Source organism: Vicugna pacos, chromosome 6, assembly GCF_048564905.1.
Source record: "Vicugna pacos chromosome 6, VicPac4, whole genome shotgun sequence".
Classification (NCBI taxonomy): Eukaryota; Metazoa; Chordata; class Mammalia; order Artiodactyla; family Camelidae; genus Vicugna; species Vicugna pacos.
The window spans coordinates 66,904,304-66,924,432 of record NC_132992.1 but is presented as its reverse complement, the minus strand read 5'-3'; the positions used below and the strand labels follow the sequence as shown (position 1 = coordinate 66,924,432).

Genomic DNA, 20,129 nt, shown 5'->3' with positions numbered 1-20,129 from the left:
GGGCTGAACAAGCTTGTTCAAGGTCACATAGCCAATCCGTGGCAGACTCAGGATTCCAACCATGCTTTCCTGACTCTGCCTTTGGTTCGATGCTCTTTTCGGGGCTCCATATGGCTTCCCCTTCGGCCTGCTGTTTGTGTTACTCTTTCAGACCAGCCAGGGTGACAGGGGTTGTGATGGTAGGTCTTGGAACTTGGTGGCAACATTCGTGAGGCTGTGAGTGCCTCAAAGGCTGTCTGACTCACCGTCGTTTTCCAGCACTGGCATGGTCCCTGGCATAGGGTAAGAGCTCAGAAAATATTAAATGAATGAATGAGTGGGAGGCTTGGCCTGAGGGTGGAGGTGCTGGTGTTCCAGTTAGAATCATCATGTTTCCCTCCAAGCATCCGTTCTGAAGCTGTCCTGTTCGAAGGCCATGTTCTGTCTTCTCCAGCCCTTTCTCAGTTGTGGCACATCACCCAGCTCTTACAGAAGGAAGCCTAGAATTTCCAGTTTTTTTTTCCCCTACCATTACTGACTCTCTTACCTAAATGTTATAGCTAGATCATATTCAATTTACTTATTAAACTGTATTCTATTTACCGGTGGGATTTTCTCCAGTTGTTTTGCATTTCACTGTAAGGCTAATGGAGTTTTTCTCTGCTTTCTTCAGAGGATGGCCCTTTAACATAGCCTGAGACAAATCCTGTGATTTGAAGGTGAGCTGTAAGGATGGGGCTGGTTGACACGCATCAGTTTACAGACAGTCTTGCCATCTGAGAATGTGCCAAGTTTTTCTCTGGATAATTATTTATTACATCTAGTGTGGTTCACAAAATTGGTTTAAGAATGCTATTAGTATTTATTCTGTATTGATAAAGTCTGTCTTGCCACTGTGAGCAAATCCTCCAATTAATATTTTCTTTAGCATAGCACTGTCATTTTTTTGTGAAAATGCATGTTTGTTCATTTATTACAATACCGAGTCATATATAAATTTTCAATAAAAGCAGAAACTTTCTTACCTTAAAAAAGAAAAAGCTGAAAGGAGCCTTCAATAGCAAAGGTTCCATCCCCTTCAAGTTACAGATAAGGAATCTGGTCAGTGGGAACATAGGAATGGAGCCTGAGCCTGTATCCCTCCTGGTGTGTTCATGATGGGATTCGAGGGTCCTTTGTGCCTCCCTTATCCTGTGTCTTCCATTTCCTCTGCCTCCTAGCTTCCTGCCCCATGCAGTGGAGGATAGTGAGGTGGTTTCACCCGAGCTGTCTGTCTGGGGAAAAGCTGGGACCTGCAGGGATGGGCCAAGTCACTCCCTTGTGCCTTCCTGAAAGGGGAAAAAGGGCTGACTAGCTCATTTCCTTCTGGGGAAACTAAAGCTGGAGTCACCCTGGAGTCAGAGCCCAGGGAGGGGCCCCCCAACCCCTATCGCCCCAGGCCCTCGGGGAGGGGGCACTTCCCTCCTGCTGGTTTCACGAAGGGTGGAGGAGGGTTGGGGGAGACCTGTGCAGTCCAGCTGGCCCCCACCCGAGTCTGCCTTATTGCTTTTGGGGGAGTATTTCTCCTGATCCTCTGCAGGACTGGCTGGTGGTGGCAAGGGGTGGAGTCAGGTGATAGCATTGTCCCATTCTAAGAATGGGGAGTTGTTAAACACCCTCATGAGTCACGATTTGAAACATTTTTGCCTTATAAGTCTCAGTGTCTTTTTGTTTTATTATGAAAGTGTGACATGCTCATAGTAAAAAAAAAAATCCCCATAGGTAACATGATTATTTTTCTACACCACACATAAGATTTTATATTTAATTAATTTTTATGTCTATATTAATTGTGGTAAAACATGCATAAAATTGACCATCTTAACCATTTTTAAGTAAACAGTTCGGTGGCATTAGGTACATTCACATTGTTATGCAACCATCACCACCGTCCCTTTCCGGAACTCTCTTCATCTTGCAGAACTGAAACTCTGTCCCCATTAAACAACAGCTCCCCATTCCTCCTCCCTCCCCCAGCCCCTGGCAAACACCATTCTGTTTTCTTCTCTGTGAATTTGGCTGCTTTAGGTCCCTCGTTAAAGTGCAGTCATCCAGTATTTGTCCTTTCATGTCTGGCTTATTTCACTCAGCACAATGTCCTTAAGGTTCATCCCTGCTGGGGTGTGTGTCAGCATTTCCTTCCTCTTTAAGGCTGACTAATATTCCATTGCATGTACACGCCACATTTTGTTTATCCATGCATCTGTTGATGGACATTTGGATTGCTTCCACCTTTTGGCTGTTGTGAATAATGCCGCTGTGAACATGGGTGTACAAATACCTGTTCAAGTCCTTGCTTTCAGTTCTTTTCTGAATATACCCAGAAATGGAATTGCTGTATTTCATGTGTTTACTGTTTGTGTCTCTCAGGCGCTCTGAGCCCCTGGGGCAGGGTTGATGGGTCTGCACAGGGCCCTGGGCAGTCCCCCTCCTTCCTCCTCCCCCAGCACCGGATCCCTGGCTGGCTGGGCCTGCCACAGTAGCTGTCGGCAGAGGTGGGTGGGCTGGCCAGCTGGGTTGCCGCGGTGTACTGTGTTCAGTGCTGGCTGCAGCGCAGCTCTGGGGAAATCTGAAGCTGCTGGCCTAATGTGAAGCTCTGGCATCTTCTGATGGAGAAGGGCCTTTTTGGGCCAGGTCCCTGCCCTCTGCTTGCTGTAGACTTGGGGAAGGGGGCTGCAGCCTCCTGGGCACCCTGGGGTGGAATGGGGACCCCCAGAGCCAGCTGGCCCCATTTTCCCCATTGGCTTTTTTCCCAATTCTTCCTGCCCTAGGCTGTTTCTCTCCCAAAGGGTTAGTGTGTGATGAATATTTGGCCAGGGAGTTGGAGACTAATGCAAAACTTCCCATCTTCCTTTGGAGAAAAGTTCTATTTCTTGCTAATGGAGCGGGATCCCCTCTCCTGCTCCCTGTTCTCGCCGAGTCTGCTCTACTCGCAGTCGACTACTGTCTCAAGTCGGACCCCCAAGTGTGCCTACACCGCGGAGTCTCGTGTAGAACGAACTGGTTTCTGCCGGCTGTGTGAAGTGGACCTCTGCCAGAGCCACATCCCTGGCCCCCTGCAGGGGTCTGTGTATCATTCCCCACCCCTGGGCTCAGTCCGTCTCACTGGTGGGCTGTGTAGTTATCTGTCCATGTGGCTGGGGGCCCCTGGGAGCTGGGCCATCTCTTGTTCTGGTGGCGGCTGGTCTAGTGCCCTGTCCTTAGTAGATGTTCAGTGAGAGAAAGAGGAAACAGTGGAAAGAATTTGGCATTCAGTTAGGAAATTCTTGGTTTGGGGTTTGGGGCCTGCTCTTTGCTAGCTGGTTTACTTAACCTTCTGGAGCCTCAGTTTTTCCATCTCTAAAATGGGGATCAAAACCTACCTCTAAAGCTTGTTTTGAAGAGTAAATGAGATAATTAGGACAAAGTGTTTAGTAAATAATTGTCGTTAAATGTCAGGTGTCACTGCTGTGTCCTCTAAATGGGAGAGGATCCACCAGCTGCCAGGCCTGTTTGAGGACTCTGCGAGATTTTAGGACAGCTGAGGTGCTGTCCCTCTGCTTCTCGGTTACCTGGTCCCTGGAGAGGCTCGGTGAGAGGAGGAAGGGGTAGTGTGATGCTGTCTGGCTGGGTGGTGGCAGTTTCCTCTGCAGGAGGAAATTGCTTCCTCTCCAGGGAGAAGGGAGTCTTGCAGAACTCTGCTGTGGGGCCGGCTGCTGCTCGCTGAGCAGGGATTATGTGTTGGAGGGAAGGGGAGGGCCCGGGATACCTTGGGCTTCATTCCGGATCTAGGCACCCTTCCCTGCCAGACCCTCTTGGAGCCCCTCTTTCCAGCACCAGGCAGGCTGGTTCAGCACTGCCCCTGCCCGGGGTTGCCGTATGACTGTTTCATAGGTAGGTCTTACCTACCTTTGTAGATTGCAGGCTCCAGGACCCCTGTCTCCCTCCTGTCTGGGGACCGAAAACAGTGGCCTCCATCTGCATGCAGTAGAGAGCCCCTTTCTTCTGCAGGATGGGATGATTGGGACCACTCATGTGTGGGTCATGTCCAGGCTCAGGGGAGGGAACAGGAGAGCAAGTCCTGCTTGGAGCTGCCGTCTCCTTTCTGCCTCTCCGTGCAGTGGAGTCCTTCTTGCAGAGGCTTCAGGGTGTTAGGGATAGCCTGGCTTTGGGGCTGCCAGTCCTAGGGCAGAGGGGAGCTCTGCCATCTGAGTAGCTGAATCCTTGCACAGGTCCTCCTTCTGAGCCTCAGTTTCCTTGTCTGTAAAAAGAAGGCCACCTGTCTTGCAGGGTTACCAAATGAGATGATGTCGTCCTGCACCTGGTGGGCTCCCTAAGCCAGGGTAGGCACGCACAAAACCAAGGAGCACTTGCACAGACTCTTCTTTCCCTCTCTGCATAGGTCAGGTGAGAAAGACTTCCGGTACATTTCTGGAGCCCAGAGTTGCCCAAACTCACCTGGTTCTAGGATTTACCCAGAGTACTCGTTACTTGTTAAACTGATCAAAATGCCGATTCCCAGGCCCACCCCAGAACTCTTGAACCAGAATGACAGTTGTCAGGGTGGGGTCTGTATTTTCGTCATGTTTTATAATTAGGCCAACTTGGGAAACCTTGCCTCCCGCAGACTGCTCTCTCAGTGGCTGTATCATCTGATCTTCACGAGAGCCCATTGAGGCAGGTCTGAGGCAGGTATGGCCCCACGTGAAGGGGGAGACTTTACAGGTGAGACGGTGATGTTTAAGGGACTGACATGGGGGCCTCAGCTCCCTTGTGTTGGAACCAGAATTAGAACTCAGATCTCCCAGGGCTGTGTGTCCATTGTGTCTGCAAGCATTCTAGTAAAGCATGGAAAAGGTGGGGGATGGAGAGAAATGGGGCGACCGGAAGGAGGTGAGTAACAGAGCTGCGGAGGTGGCAGAGGGGGAGCTGTGGTGCCTCTCTGCTGCCCCATGAGGGAGGCCTGCAGGGATCAGCCACAGGGAACAGAGGGGAAGGTGTTGACCAGAGCCCTAACCCCTGCCAGAACGCTTCCCCAGGTGTGCTTTATGAAAATCAGGACCCAGGTGATCATGGCGAGAGTGGGCTTTGTCCCAGAGCCACTGGGGGAGTCCCCTGGGCCCAGTGGATAGGGCCTGAACACCTCCCCGGGGCCATTGGTGGAATCTCAGAAGTCCTGTGGGCAGGTAGGTCCACTTCTTCCTTGCTCTCCCCCCTCTTTTGGCTAAGTCTGGGAAGCCTTCTAGAAGCACAGGCACGGCTGTCTCTCCTGCTCAGATGGCAGAGTATGCGGGAAGTGAAGACTGGGCCTGGCATGCTTCCTTATTCCCAAGGTTGGCCTGGTCCATTAAAGGAAAACATTTTAGGTTCTTTGTATGTTACCCCTCTTTCCAGTTTCCCCTTAAGAGGCTCTTACTGATGATTTCAGCCTGATTTTCTCTGCGTGTTGGTGGAGAGGCTTGGGAGGATAGGAAGGAAGTGCTAGAGTTGCTCCATTAGGGTGTTCTGGGCCCAGGTGGCCCACCCTGACCTCACAGGAGGATGACCTCTGCCTGGGGGGTTCAGGAGCTGCCTCTGCCTGGCCCTGCCCCCCCCGGGGTGATCCGACTGGACTGGGTAAGGTGGGCAGTGAGAGTGGAGGAGCCCTGCTTTGGGCTGATGCACGTGATCTGCTGCTGGGCCCTCAGCAGGGTCAGGAGAGAGGAGGGAGTGAGGAGGATCAGGCCCAGCACGAGCTCTGTGCCCAAATTCTGGCTCCTCCGGCTACTGTTTGATATGACCTTGTCAGTGTCTGTCTGTTTTCTCCTCTAGAATGGGAATCATGATAGTACCTACCTCATAGGGCGGTTGAGGGGATTCATTGTGTTAATACTGATGGAGCACTTGGGACAGGGGTGGGGAGGGCATCCTGGCCTCTGAAGTCCTTCCACACTGACCTTCAAATTGGACTGCCAGGCTGAGGACTGTGGGCCTTCTTTTGTAACTGTGATGTCTGGGAGGGCAGGGGTGTGCGGGGTGGAAAGCCTGTCCCCGTGGGTGGAATCCTCACCCATTCCTTCCTCTGAGCCAGGTTTTGGCTCAGGTCCCAAACCTGGGTGTGACCTCTGATCCCTTCCTCATTCCCTGAGTGTCTCTTGTACCCACCCAGCACCGCCCTGGGCTAAGCTACCTTTGTCTCTTGCCTGGACCTTTGCATGTTCTCCTCACTGCTGTCTGCTGCCATTCTTGTCCACCTCTGATCTCTTCACACAAAATTAGGAGTCTATTTCCAAGATGCAGGTGTAATTATGGGTGAACCAGCACCTGATTCCTGCACCCACCTTACTCCCACCTTCCCCCCTCCACCCAACTGTCAGCTGAAATCAAATAAAACCTCTCCCATTGCTCTAGGAGAAACTGTTGTAACAGCGGAGCCCTGTGCCCCTGCGGTTGCTGACCTCTGGCCTCTGGCATCCCCCTCTTGTCCTGCCCAGGGGCCGTTTTCCAGTGGCTTGAGCAGGCCTTATTCTTTTCGCCCTGGGGCCTCTGATATTTTCTTTCCTCTGCTAGGTCGACACCACCTCCTGACCACCCTGGACCCAACACACGTGTATTGGGAACCATGAGTCTCAGTTTGCATATGTTGTCCTGATGTAATTATTAATAACACCTCCCTTTATTTTCAAGTGCCCTAGTTTGGATGATGAATTTTATGGTCCCCCCCTTCACATTTACAATCTGTTTATCTAATTAAAATTGTTCGGCTTTAAAAATTCACTGACTTCCTCAAGGCAGTGGTCACACACACACACACACACCTTGGACTAGGTTAGGACTTCGTTTTAGCCTCATGCCTTCTGGGACTTTTTCTGTATGCATTTAAGCTCATTTTGCAAATATGTACTCATTTGCAAATATACACTCATTTATATTTGTCTTTGATTAACAGTGGTCTTCCTTTTCAGACCAAAGCCTCCTTGATTTAGGGATTTTATCTTTATTTGCCCAAAATGTGACCCCAGTTCCTGACACAGTTGGTGCTCAGAAAGAATTCAGTGAATGAATGAATGAATGAACTTGACTCCAGCTCACTGGCAGGGGGTGCTTGGAGCCTGGGTAGGTCAGGAGCACCTGCAGTGGCCTGCCAGCAGCAGGGAGGCTGCTGACATCGGGCCAATCCAAGCCCAAACAAGCCGGTTGCCCACACCCTGGCACACCCCCATCCCCCTCCAGACTTGGCCGCCCCTATCATAGTTCATGGCCTCTCTCAATGGGCTTTGTGTTTGAAAAGCCAAAAGAGACAAGAGTTCAAACCCTCTTTCCACCTCCCCAAAACTGAGACTTAGGAGAAAAACCTGCCCGGCCCATTCTGCATCTCTAGGGAGCCACAAAGTCCAGGACCTTCTCTTGTGGCTGAATTCTCACCCAGTGTCTCGGGCTGCCCTCCCTGGTCCAGGCGCAGGGACTGCCTGGGGACAGCTGCACACATCCCCTTGTGGTCCCTTTGTGGTTCTCGGCAGACCCGGAACTGCTGCAGATGGTGGATGGAGCTGGATGGTTGGGGTGGGTGGTGCTGGTGGATTCCTCATTATCCCCCGGCCGGAGCAAAGGTAGAAGGCTCACCTGGAAGAGCCTCAGCCCCCAGCATAGTGGAAAGGGCTCAGGCTTTGGCATCCTGTAGACCCCAGTTCAAATCTCAGCTCTGCCTCTCCCTGGCAGTGTGACTGGGAAGGTTGCCTAACGCCTCCTGCTCCTGCTTTCCTCCCCAGCATGGGGTTGTTGAGTGGATTTGCTGAGATGGTTCATGCATGCCTCACCGAGAGGCCATAGTAGTCAACATCTTTGAACAACTCCAGGATCTTACTCCCTCTCTCCTTCCCTCCCATCCCCCTACCGCGGGCCTCCCAGAGGGCCACTTTGCCTTCAGTGTCCTCATCTTGAAATTGAGGGCTTAACACTGGAACAAGGTCTTGGTGGGGGTGCTGCAGTAAGTACCCTGTTCTCTGTGGTCCCCTCTCCCACTCACTGCACAGTTTCTGAGGTTAAGCCCGGTGCTGGGGGACACAGCAGGTGTGGATCTCTAGGCTTCTAGGTGACTGAGCACATTCACCCACAGACAGAAGCCCCGCGCCCCGCCCCATCCCAGCAGTTAGTTGGGTGGCTCACAGCTGCACTGCTTCCCACCCGTTTGGAAATGTGGAAGTTTCCACAGACACACTTTCTGTTTCTTAGCCTCAGCTCCCTTCTGATCCCCCTGCCACCTGTCCCTCGAGCCGGGCTGGCCACGCTGAGGTGCTGGCTGGCTGCCTGGTCAGCAGGCCTGCCGTGCTGGGCTGCTGACGCCCTGGACCGCTGGTGGGTCTTAGGAGGGGCCGGGAGGGCAGTGGTGGCATGGGGCCGTGTCCGCCCGGGCCTGGGTGGGGTTTTTCATGGCCACAGGTTGCCTGTGACTCCTTAGTAAAGGAGTTTTGGGGCTTGTGTGCTGCTTTATAACGTGCTGATCTGTGTCTATATTTTGGGAGAAGAAACTTTGTTTTTCTGGACCTCAAATGAAGAGAATTGACTTAATTAGGCCCCTCAGCTCATGGCCCCCTTGCAGGTCATGCAAAGCCCACGGTGTCCCTATGATGGGCACGCAGATCGTCCCAACCCCTTCCCTGTCAACGCAAATAACAGAATTATGAACATTCTCCCATGCACCCCAGTGCTCACTGTGCAGAGATTTCTTTGGGAGGGGATTTCACGTTCCCAGGTGGGAATTGCTGGGTTGTTGGGTAGGGACGTGTTGAATTTCACCATGTAGTGCTGGATTGCTCTCCAAAATGGGTGCAGAGTCCACCCTTCAGTCAGGCATGAGGACGTCTGGGTCCCTCAACCCCACTGACATTTGATGTAATCCGCTCTCTAATTGTTTACCGGTCTCTTGTGTGTAAGGGGACAAATTATTGCCTTTTATGCAACTGAGGAGGAACTCTTAAAGTGCCAAGCCTCTCTGTTCCCTTCCTCCATTCAGCATTCCTGGAACCAGAAGCTTCCTCTTAGGCATGGGGTAATTGGTGTCATAGTTGAGAATCTTGGAGGTTCTCTACAGAAAGCCCCCACTCCCCAGGGGGAGGCAGTTTATAGAAGGTCTGTTAATGTTCCAGCCTCCCTGCCTGCTACGTCCCACCCTGAGTTCACTTTGCTGGTGTGATTCCTTCTGGCTTGTGATGCTTGCACAGTTGCTGGACTCTGAGCTTGTGCCCCCACCGCCTGCTTTCTGCTTAGGGTGTCTCTGGCATTCTGAAGGTTCCCTGGAGCTTTAAACTTTCCCTTGGGACGCCGTATTTCTACCTGCATTTGATGTGAGGTCATGTGGCTGCTGGGTGGTGGTCCCTCAGGACGGGGTAGGTGGCATTGTAGCACTGGCATGGGGTCTAGGCTGAGGTCGTCCTATTGATCGTATGTCCATGATCGGGTCAAGGACCCCAGGGCCAGGGAGAGCTGGGGCACAGTGCTGGCTGGAGCATGCTGGCCCAGGCTTGAGAACACACTGGGCACCAAGGGGACCTCCGAAACCCCTGGATGGTGCCAAGTGACCATTTGGTACAGACAGGTAATTCCATGGCCCTGAGTACTTCCTGTTATTCTCTCCTTTCTGTGAGCATCCTTTTTTCTTTCTTATATTTTATTTTATTATTTTATTGAAGTATAGTCAGTTACAATGTGTCCATTTCTGGTGTACAGCACAATGTCCCAGTCATGCATAGATATACATATATTTGTTTTCATATTCTTTTTCATTAAAGGTTATTACAAGATATTGACTATAGTTCCTTGTGCAATACAGAAGAAATCTGTTTTTTAAATCTATTTTTATATATAGTGTTTAATATCTTTCTTGTATTTTAATAAGGAACTTGACACTATTAACAACTTATCCCGTGTTAGGCGTTTTCCATATATTAGCTCACCGAAGCCACTTAACGACCAAGTGAGAATGATATTATCCCCATTTTACAGATGAGAAAACTGAGGCTCAGAAAAGTCAAGAACTTGCTGAGGTCCCAGCATTAGTAAGTGGCAGGCCCAGACCAAGTCCAGGTCTTCTGCGTCGAAACCCATCCTCAGCCATCAAGCCTGGGGTCCTCACTGTGGTCTCTGGACCAGCAGCATCAGCACCGCCTGGATTCCTATGAGAAGTGCAGTTTCTCTGCCTGCTCAAAACGATTGAATCAAAAATTTGGTGGTATCTGTAAATCTGTTTTAATGAGTCCTCCAGGAGATTCTGATGCTCGTTTAAATTTGAGAACCACCACATTGAGCTATTTTGCCCTTCTTTTTTCTTCCCCCCTTTATTTTTTTCTGCCTTGCTCTTGTGTCATCGGGCCAGTCAGTGGAAGCATGGGCCTTGGGCCTTGGCTTCTCTTCAGGAGTTTCATGCCCCACTACAAAGAGGTGCAGCGCCTGTCCCTGTTGGGTCTGGGGCCTCCAGGAACCCCTCCCAAGTCCCTGAAAGCATTTGACAAAGCTGATGCCCCAGTTTCCTCCAGCTGCAAGCCTGGTGACAGTGGGCACCATGGAAGTCAGAGTTCCCAGTGCTGGGCCGAAGGAGATGCCTTGAGAGGGAAGGGGGTACCGGGGGTAGACTTTGGGACAGGCCAGAACAGAAGCTCCAGCCCAGAAGGTTATTTAGGGGCACAGAGAAGAGACCTGGAAAATGTCCAAGCAGTTTCTCTTTCTTTCTTGCAAATTTGTAATAAGTGGTTTGGCCTCTAGAGAGGCCCATAGAGGACTTGGAGCTCAGTCTGGCCCCTTGTTCCCCAATCACCAAAGCATATTCAACAGAAGTGACCCTGGTGAGAGGAGGGGAGCTAACTGTACTTTATTTTACTTTTTGAGCCCCCACCGTAAGTCAGGTATTGTGTTGTTTGATTCCTGCCACAACCCCAGGGGGATGGATTCGATTATTCCCATTTCACAGATGAGCCCTTAGAGATTTCAGGCTGTAAAGTGGAGGGTCACACCGTAACTACACAGAGGAGTCAAGTTAGCTGCTCGAGGCAGCCAGACCACAGGTCCCCATATTTTATGAGCACCAGGCTGGGTCGAATCCTTGTCATGTGGGGAAGTTCTCTGTGGAACTGAGTGGCCCAGAGCCTTCAGCATATGCCAGAAAAACCAAATGACCTCACATGTGAATGGCTTTTCCTTCTTTGGGGAAGGAATGTGTGGCCATTCCTGTGAGCTGAGGCCTGCCAGGTCTGTGGGCTGTCAGACCCGCGGGGGCCAGCATTGGACTCTAGACCCAGACACGGAGGAGGTGTCACAGGCAGGCCCTGTCTCAGGGTTGGTAGGCAGTGGGGGGCAGGCCTTTCCCACACTGGCCTCCAGAGGTGGTGTGAAGTGTGCCCAGGGGAGCCAACAGGCCATTGATGGTTAAGCAGATGCCCTGGGGCACGACCTGATCTTCAGAGTAACCACTCCCTGGGGAGGCATCGTCAAGGCCAGAGGCACCAAAAGCCCACAGTTAAGGCCTGGCTCTGGTGCTGCATATGACCGGAGACCAGGCCCTTCCACCCTGGAATCCTCACCTTAGTACCTGGAGAGGGTCAGAGCCTGACTTGGAGACTGGTTTCTTGACAGTGGGCCAAATTGGTGAAAAAAGACAAAACCCTTGATAAAAAAGTCTTGATAAAGAAAGTCTTAGTGAGGTCCTGGAATATTTTAGCATTTTATTTTGTTTTTTAATAATAGCTTTACTGAGATATAATTCATATACCGTATAGTTTACCCATTTAAAGTGTGCACTATAATCTTTTCTAGTATGTTCACAGATGCGTGCAACCCTAACTGAAGTCAATTTTAGATCATTTTCATCACTTCTGAAAGAAACCCCAGACCCTTAGCTCTCACCCACTTCTTTCCCGCCCCCAGCCCTAAGCTACCACTACCCTATTTCTGCCTCTGCAGATACATTTGTGGTTTTTTAACGTCCTGTGAGCACTTACTCTGTGTCCAGCCTTTTGTGTCAGGTCACGCAATGCTCCCTCAGGAGGGAGGGTCAGTCACATGGGTTAGGCACTCTCTTTTTATCTTTGTGGAAACTGAGGCTCAGTGAGTCTGGGGTCACGAAGACCATAGTGACAGAGCCTGCCGATGGCTGGACCACTGCTGCTGGCTCTTTGGTCCCTGGGAGAGGCCAGGCTGTGGATGGTGATGGCAGACTGGTCAGGGCAGCTGATGCTTCTCGGCCAGGAGGACTGAAAGGACTGTCCTTGTTTCTTCACTGGAATCATGTGCTCCTGACTTTGAAATGGCTCTGAATTCTCTCAGGAACCGCAGGTTCTGCCTGCTTCTGCAGGAAGGCACGGAGCCGCCCAGGCCTGGGCTGCCTTCCAAGGGCCTTGGCGGGAAGGGGTGCCTTGGCCTCAGGGAGGGCCTGGGAGCTCTGTCCGCCCGGGGTGTGGTCATTAGGTCAAATCGCCTCCTTGAATGAGCCATTCAGCCCCTGTTCCTTGGCGTAGTGGCCTTGGAGACCCTCCGGGCATCCGGTACTGTGCCTCCTGAAGTGGGCTGCAGGTGGACATAAATGGGAAACACAGGCCCCTGCTCCTCCCATCCCTGTTCTCCTCACCTGGGCCAGGAGCTGGTCTCAGGGTTTCCTCATCACTAGGAAAGAAATAACAGACGCCTTTCTTTCCAACCTGTAGAGCTGTGAATGATTAACTTTGACTAGAACAGGAACGGGAACTGAGAGCAGCAGGACTGCGGACATTGTGGGGCTCCTGCCCAGTCCTGCCTGGTCCTTTTGCTTCTCTTGTCCTCATCTTGACAACAACCCTGCAGAGCCATGATACTGTGTATCCCCATTTGTCAGATGAAGCAGTTGAGGCCTAGGTAGCTTCATTCAAGTCGCACAGCCAGTGAGTGACAAAGGCTGGCTGGATTAACATTTTTTTGAACATCCCTTGTGAACAGAGCACCAGATGGCCTTTAAGTACATAAGATCTAATTTGGTCCTTTTTAATGTTGTGCTGGCATAGGTCTTTGGGGGTGTTTTTATGGTAGTCATTGTTTTTTGTTTATTTTTTTAGTGGAAGTACTGGGGATTGAACCCAGGACCACGTGCATGCTAAGCATGCCCTCTACCACTGAGCTATACCCTTCTCCTGGCTTAGGTCCTGTTATCCCCATTTTATAGGTGGGCATCCTGAGGCTGAGACTGAGCTCTTGTCCAAAGAAACAGAGCTAAGGAGAGGTGTGGGCTGGGGCCCAGCTCTGTCCAGTTATAATGGCCAGTTCCTTCGGGAGCCCCCCTGCTGCCTGCACTCTGAGTTTCCGGGCTCCCAGCATTCACATGACCTGGGGGTAGGCGGTTAGAGAGGTGCCCTTTCAGAGCAGAGGAAACTGCCTGGTGGATCAGCACCACGCCCAGGTGGTGGAAAGTAAACAGATCTGGGTGGAGATGTTCTTGAGGACTCTGCTTTTCATCTGTGAGTGAGCCAGCTGACAGCTTGCTTTGAAAGGCGGGCAGCCAGCCCTTGATAAGTTAACCAGATAGTCCTATGTACGTTACCGGAACACCGGGCATCTGAGATCACTGCTGGCAGGCCTTTTCTTAGACAGACTACCCAGTGCCCACTCCCTGGCCAGACCAGACCATGGGTAGGGGTCAGAGGGACTCCATGGTGGCCTGAGGGAGAGGGGGACAGAGAACGCTCCCTGGCTGGTCCACAGTGACCTCCTGCTGGGGGCCGGCAGATGCTACAGAGACCTTGGCCCTGGACTCTCAAGGGGTCCCTGCCTGATGCTTGCACGTGATGGCTGATGGCAGCAGAGGAGGGCGGGCTCTGACTGGCAGCATGGAGGGCACCACCCAGAGGGGTGTTTGAAGTTGAAGCAGGGGGCCAGGTAGAGGGGCTGGCTGCTGAGCTGATTTCTCACTTGATAAGCCTAGACCAGGGTCCTGGTTGGCTCTATTCCAGGGAGAGGAAAACCACATGATGAGAAGCCTGCTTGTATGGGAAGCCCTGTTCCATCTTCAAAAGGCTTAGAAGCTTGTTTGGGTTTTTTTGGGCCTCTGGGCTGGGGTGCTGTCTCTCATCTCCCCCAGTTAACAGTTTGCTGCCTAACTCTTGGGGTGGATGTATGTGCATAATTACTGTCTTATCCTCATGTCCCAGTCCCTAATTATGCCTTTCCTTGTAATATTTTCCATGGATAAGGCATTTCAAAGTTTTTCACAACCCTTTCTCTATATAGTATCTTATTTTATTCTTACTAATTCTTTTAAATAGACCGAATAATTTTTCCCTTTTCATCTTTTTTCCATTCTTTTTTTTAACTTGGAAACATTCGTTTTCTCCCCCTGATAATTCCTGAGCACTGGCCCTCCACCCACCCCGAACAATCCCAGAGAAATGGGAAGTTCTCTCTAGCTCTTCCGAGAGGTCTGACTTTACAGATAAATGGACACACTTCCAGACAGACTTTCTTATATTTGCATAGCTTAAAAAAAAACACACAGAGAGACAGACAATGACTGCACATGGAATAAAATTCAAAAGAAGCAAAAGGGTATTCTGTGAGAAGCAGGTGTCCCACCCTCCCCTGTCAAGAGCCCCCGGGCTCCCTGCCCTGGGTGCAGCCACCGTGCCAGGTCCTCGTGTGCCTTCCAGGGATATTCCGTCAGAAAGCTTTTGTGGACTGAACTCGTAACAGGTGTCTTGTTGTGAGGGATGGGCAGTCCTGAGACCAAAACCTTGATCATGCTTTGAGCCATTGAGATGAAACTGCCCCTGTGGAATCTGCTGGCCTCTCCTGACAAGGAGCGGAGCCTACACATTGCAGTCAGCCCCACACTGGAGCAGAAGTTTGTCCCCGGATGCTCCGCTTGGTTGTATCTTTTACTTCCACGTGTTATGATGGGACAGGTTGCTGGGCTCCAGCCTGCAGGGTCTGAGGGCCTCGTTTGGGGTTACATAGCTGCAGGGGGTTGAGGTGACTTCTGTGAGGTGTCACACACACCTGCCTCAGTCAGGGCAGGGCCCAGGTTTCCTGACCCCCGTCCTCCGAACAATCACTCCCCTAGAGTAAACTGGGGCTGGTGTCCAGTGTCAGGATCCCAGGGGAGCAGGAGGATGTGCCTGGGAGAGTTGCGGCCAACATGTGAGCATGAGGCCTGGTGGCCAGTGAGGTCACACTGCTGTCCCCTCACCCGCTGAGCCAGCCTTATTTGGTTGCAGGTAGGTTATCTTGTTTGCTCTGCTGCAAGATCAACGGAGAGGTCAGCCAGGAGGGACGGCCTGGATTGTGTGCAGAGGCGAGTAAACATCACAGAGGAGAGTGCCAGCAGAGAGAAAGGCAGGGAGGATTGGGACCCGCCAACCAGTTTGGCAGATGCCTGGGCAAAGAAAGAGAAAAGTCATCAGTGATTCAGTTACAGGCGCGTGCTGGTGTCTGGAAGGATTTTGCTTCCGTTTTTTTTTTTTTTTTTTTTGAGTTCATGTGATCACTCACATAGTTTTGAATCTGTGGTACAAACTATTTTGTATACTGCTTTTTTGTTAATTACATATAAGCCTTTTCCCATAATCATATAGTTTCAGAACCTATCATTTTGGCCGTCTAATGTTCCATTAAGTGGATGAACCATAATTTACTTAACTAATACTTTATTAATAGAATTCTAATTTTTTTCCTCTCAAATAATGCTGGCAAGAACGTTTTTGTGCCCGTGGCCCTTCTCTGTCTTTAGCGTTATTTACCCAGGATGGTGTCCCAGCACTGGGCTAGGGGTTTATGCCCTTTTTAGGTCCCCTTGGTGAATCGCCTTCCGCCGGAGTTGTACCGCATCAGCTTGCCCGCTGTGACTTGTTGCGGCTTTGCTCTCATGCCCACCCTTTAGTGGGAATTAGCAGAAACTTCTTTTTGCAAATGTTATAAATGAAAATCGGTACCTTTGTTTGAATTCACAAAGCATGGCGGTGTGCGTGCGTGGAACATCTGATTATTGTCGCTGGTGACAGGTGTGGGTCCTTGATCAAGCCCAAAGGAGCAGAGACCCTGTGGCCCCTCACAGGAAGTCCACACAAGTTTTTGCTTCCACATTCCCAGACGGCTGATGCTGGCGGTGGGCTGCTGGGAATGTTAACTGCGCTGGTCACAGCTGTTAACACTCCATGTGCTCCTGTGCGGTAACTCTTTTGTTAGGGGACTTAGAAAGATTTCACACTTTCCCACTGTGGAAATCTGTGGGATTTAGCCGGGGCAGATTTAGCCCGCCAACATCTTTTCGGGGGTTTGTGGGATATCTTATTTTTTAATTGTACCAACATTTAGAAATGAGAGGACTCACAAAAGTCCAGATTTTTGACCCTTCTTCGTTGGAGGTCTGGCACCAAGGACCCATATTCCCATGTGGAGTCGAGAGATGCCTCCCGTGCCCTCACCACCCCTGCCCCAGTATGAGGTTGGTTCTAATTGCCATTTATCAGCTTGTACGCTGGTGACCAGTTCTCTGTGCCCATGTTCCTTTCCTGAGTGGAAAACCGAAGCATAGCCCGGGAGGGCCACTGTTTCAAGAAAAATGCATGAGCATACATGCAGCCCAGCTCCAGTGTCCTGTACTACCCCACCCACTGTTGGAGCCTGGCCAGGCCCATTTGCAACCTTGAATTACAGTACTGAATAGTTACACTCTTTGTCTCTTAAAATCACCTTTGTGCCAGATTAAACAAGGTAGATGCTTCAAAGTCAGTGAGAAGTGGAGCAGGAGTCCAGGTCTCTGCCAGCCCCTCTGTCTCTGTGCAGGGCCCTCCAGGGTTGGGCAGCAGGGCTGGAGGTGGGTGTAGAGTGGAGAGGGGCTGCCAAGAAGCGCTCTGGGCCTCACTGTAGCGCTGTGAGCACTTCCGGCATGACGCGCTGGCACTTTGCTGAGACCTGTCTGCGTCCCTGAGCTCATCCTCCAACCAAGTGGATCTACCGAAGACCCGTCAGCTCCTCAGCTCCTCCTAACCCCTTAGGCAGGCTATGAGACAAAGCAAAGGCCCCCTGATGGAGCTCTTGGAGCAAGGGGAGGGTTGGATAGGGCAGGGCCTGGTTGAAAGTAAGGCAGTAAAATGGTCCCCTGCCCTTTACTTGAATGAGGCTGGCCGGGGTAGCACAGCCCACTGTGCTGGGGCATCTGGGCTGGAGGCTGTGGGGCCAGGCTCTCTAGCCACGGGCATCCCGAGTGGCTGTTGGCTTTTCGTCCTTGCTGGACTCCTGGGGCACTGCTAAGGGACAGGTGCCCCAGAGCTCGGCCTTCAAGACCAGGGCCTGCCCACGTGGGAGGAGAGAGGCTGGGTGTATGGTGTGCATGGAGGGGCTGGCTGCTGACCCTGTGCTCTCCCCTCCTCGGGCCCCGTCACCTCCTCTGCTGGGGACCCACAAGGCCACTGTCAAAGTAACAAGCTTTCTTGCTCACACACCTCAGTTTTAGCCCTCTCCCCAAAATACATCAGCACTAGTCCACAACAAGAGTTCTCAGACACAAGTTGCCGTCGAGGGGATGCAGGGGTGGAGCCCAGGATGGAGCTTGGTGGCTGGAGGCAGGCAGGACGATGTGGGTGGAAGCCCAGCTGGCTGAGTTCTTCAAGGCCCTCCCCGGGGAGGTTCAAGGGGAGCTAGTTTGTCTCCTCCCTCCTACCACTTACTGGGCACCCTCTAAGCGGCAGGCACTTTATATATATTTTCTTGTTAATCCACTTGACTTTTACAAAGTGCTGTCACTGTCCCTGTTTGACGCTCAGGGACCTGAGGTTTAGGCAGGCGAGTCGGAAGGTCACACAGCTGATGAGGAGAGGCTCTGAGCACCGGGCCAGATCTGGTTCCCTCAAAGAGAAGGGCATGCACTTCATCACTGAGTTACCGCCGCTCTCTCCTCCCTGGCTGGGCTTCGGGCTGGGTGCTGCTTGCTGGGGGGACGTTCCTAGTTGGGAGGTGCTCAGAGGCCCCTTCAGGGCAGTTACCTGTGGGGCCTGGGTCGGGGTTTGGGGGTTTTAGCCAAGCACAGTCCCTGAGGCCTCAGAAGCGGGGCTTTGTGTGGGGAGTCAGGACAAACACAGGGGTGTCTTGGCCTCCAGGGCTCTGGGTCTGGTTCTTCAGGAAATGGGGCTTCTTTTTACAGCACTTTTCCTCTTGCAAAAGTGATATCTTTTACCAACACAGCCTCTTCCTCCTTCTTCTCATCCCTACCCCCCCGTTAAGCCTGGGTGGTAAACAGTGAGATCGCACAGCACCTCACCTGTGGGATTCTGGTGATTCCCACCAGGATGCTGGCCACATTAGACCTAAAACTATCCCTCTGAGCTGCTGGGGTGGCCCACTTCCCTAACTCAGCAGAAACCCCCCGGCAGAGGCTGAGTGTGGGCCTGGGATGGAGATGAGAGCAAAGGGCTGGAGAAAAACAAGATAAGGCGTGTATAGCTCAGTGGTAGACTGGGTGCTTAGCATGCGCGAGGTCCTGGGTTCAATCCCCAGTGCCTCCATTTAAAAAAGAAAGAAAGAAAAAGAAAAACAACATGGTGGTAGATGACCCCCCTCCCCCCATGGACGTACAGTGGGTTGACACCCAGGCAGAGGTGCATCTATGGACAGATGACAACTGAGAGCTAATAAGGAACCCCTAACTAAATTATATGTATTTGAAAGATTTTTGAAATCTTTAACATGCTTTACACAACAAAAACATTATACTAAAATGAAAATAAAAATTAAGTAGCCTCTCATCCCCTGTAGGTTTGCAATACCAACCCTGTTGCCCTACGACATCCCCTTTCCTCTGAGCCGTCTTCTGCTTCCAGAGGGTCCCCGAGAGCACTTTTGGCCCATAACGCCCCTGTCCTGAAATCATTCAGATGCAGCTGGATCTTCAGGGACCCTTTCTCTTTGCATCGAGTCCTCACTTGCACCTTCCCCCAGCTGCCTAATTTTTACATCTGCTAGAATGTCCACTGCCCAGGGCGGAGAATTTTGTCATTTTGTTCACTGCTGTGTCTCTGACTCTGTGCCCTGGGACTCTAGGGTGAACACTGAGTCTAGATGTGAAGCTGACCAGTGGCCACCACGTAGTGGGATGGGGCAGTGACGGAGTGGGTGTGGGGTGCTGTGGGCTCCATGCCCGCAACCCTGATGGGGTGGGTGGCTGTCAGGAAGGCTTTCTGGAGGAGGTGCTATCGTAGCCTGATCTTAGAAGATGAGTGTGAATTAGCCAAGCATGACACAGAGGACATTCCAGGCTGGGGAATCAGTATACACCCCTGCCTACCCCCAGTCTATATGCCAGTCTTACAAAGCTTTGGGACAGTACACACAACCCTCTTGTCTGTTGTGGGAATGGGCTGGCCTACCGAGTGGAGATGTGTTTGCAGGGAGAGAGAAGTATCCTGTGTGGGTAAGTTCCTATGAGACATGATATAAGGATGAGGCCCAACGTGGGTGTCATAATGTGGCCCCCTCCTGCCCACCTGTGCAGACTGATAATGCCTCTTCTTGCTGCTCACCGGCTCTTCAACTCTTGCTTATAAATGTACGCAGCCATTTCTTCTCCCCTGTGATCACTGGTGTGGCATTCCTCCCCTCTCCCGCCCATTCACTGCCACTTCTCTTCAGAGTTCACCAGGGCAAGAAGAAGTGGTGTGGGATTATGAGTCTGGTGACCTTTCTGAAGAGGAGGGGTATATCTAGTGTGGTTTCTGCTGTTATGATGAATAACACACTGTCACCATTGCAGTTTTGTGGGACAGGTGGGAAGAGAGCTGGCTGGCCCAGCTGTGGGGGACTGAACTTTGGCTCTTGAGCTCCCATGCAGTCGAGAGTACCACTTGGTGCAGAGAAACCTCTAGTTGCTAAGGAATGGCTTGGATCTGGAGTTAGAGTTCTCTCTGTGACAGCTGGGAAGAGATACTTGCCCAAGTTTTGTTTGGATGGGCATATGAAATTTTTATTTCTCTTTTGTTGAGTGACCCTGTTCCTTGTGTGAACCCCCGGTGGGTGAGGATGGCTTGGTTGGTGGCCTGCCTGATCATTATCTACTTAATACAGAAGCTTCAGTGTTGCTGCTTTTTCCCCCAGATCAGAAATTGACCATGCCGATGGTCTTCATTTAGTCTCCTTACATTTCCTTTCTG

The 20,129-nt window shown here is 51.5% G+C and overlaps 1 protein-coding gene across 4 annotated transcripts in view; it reads left to right on the top strand.

Annotated features, from left to right (window-relative positions):
• Window positions 1-20,129, top strand: part of ACTN1 (actinin alpha 1) — an 89,492-nt gene that overhangs the window by 27,541 nt on the left and 41,822 nt on the right. The gene's annotated exons all lie outside the window — the stretch shown is intronic.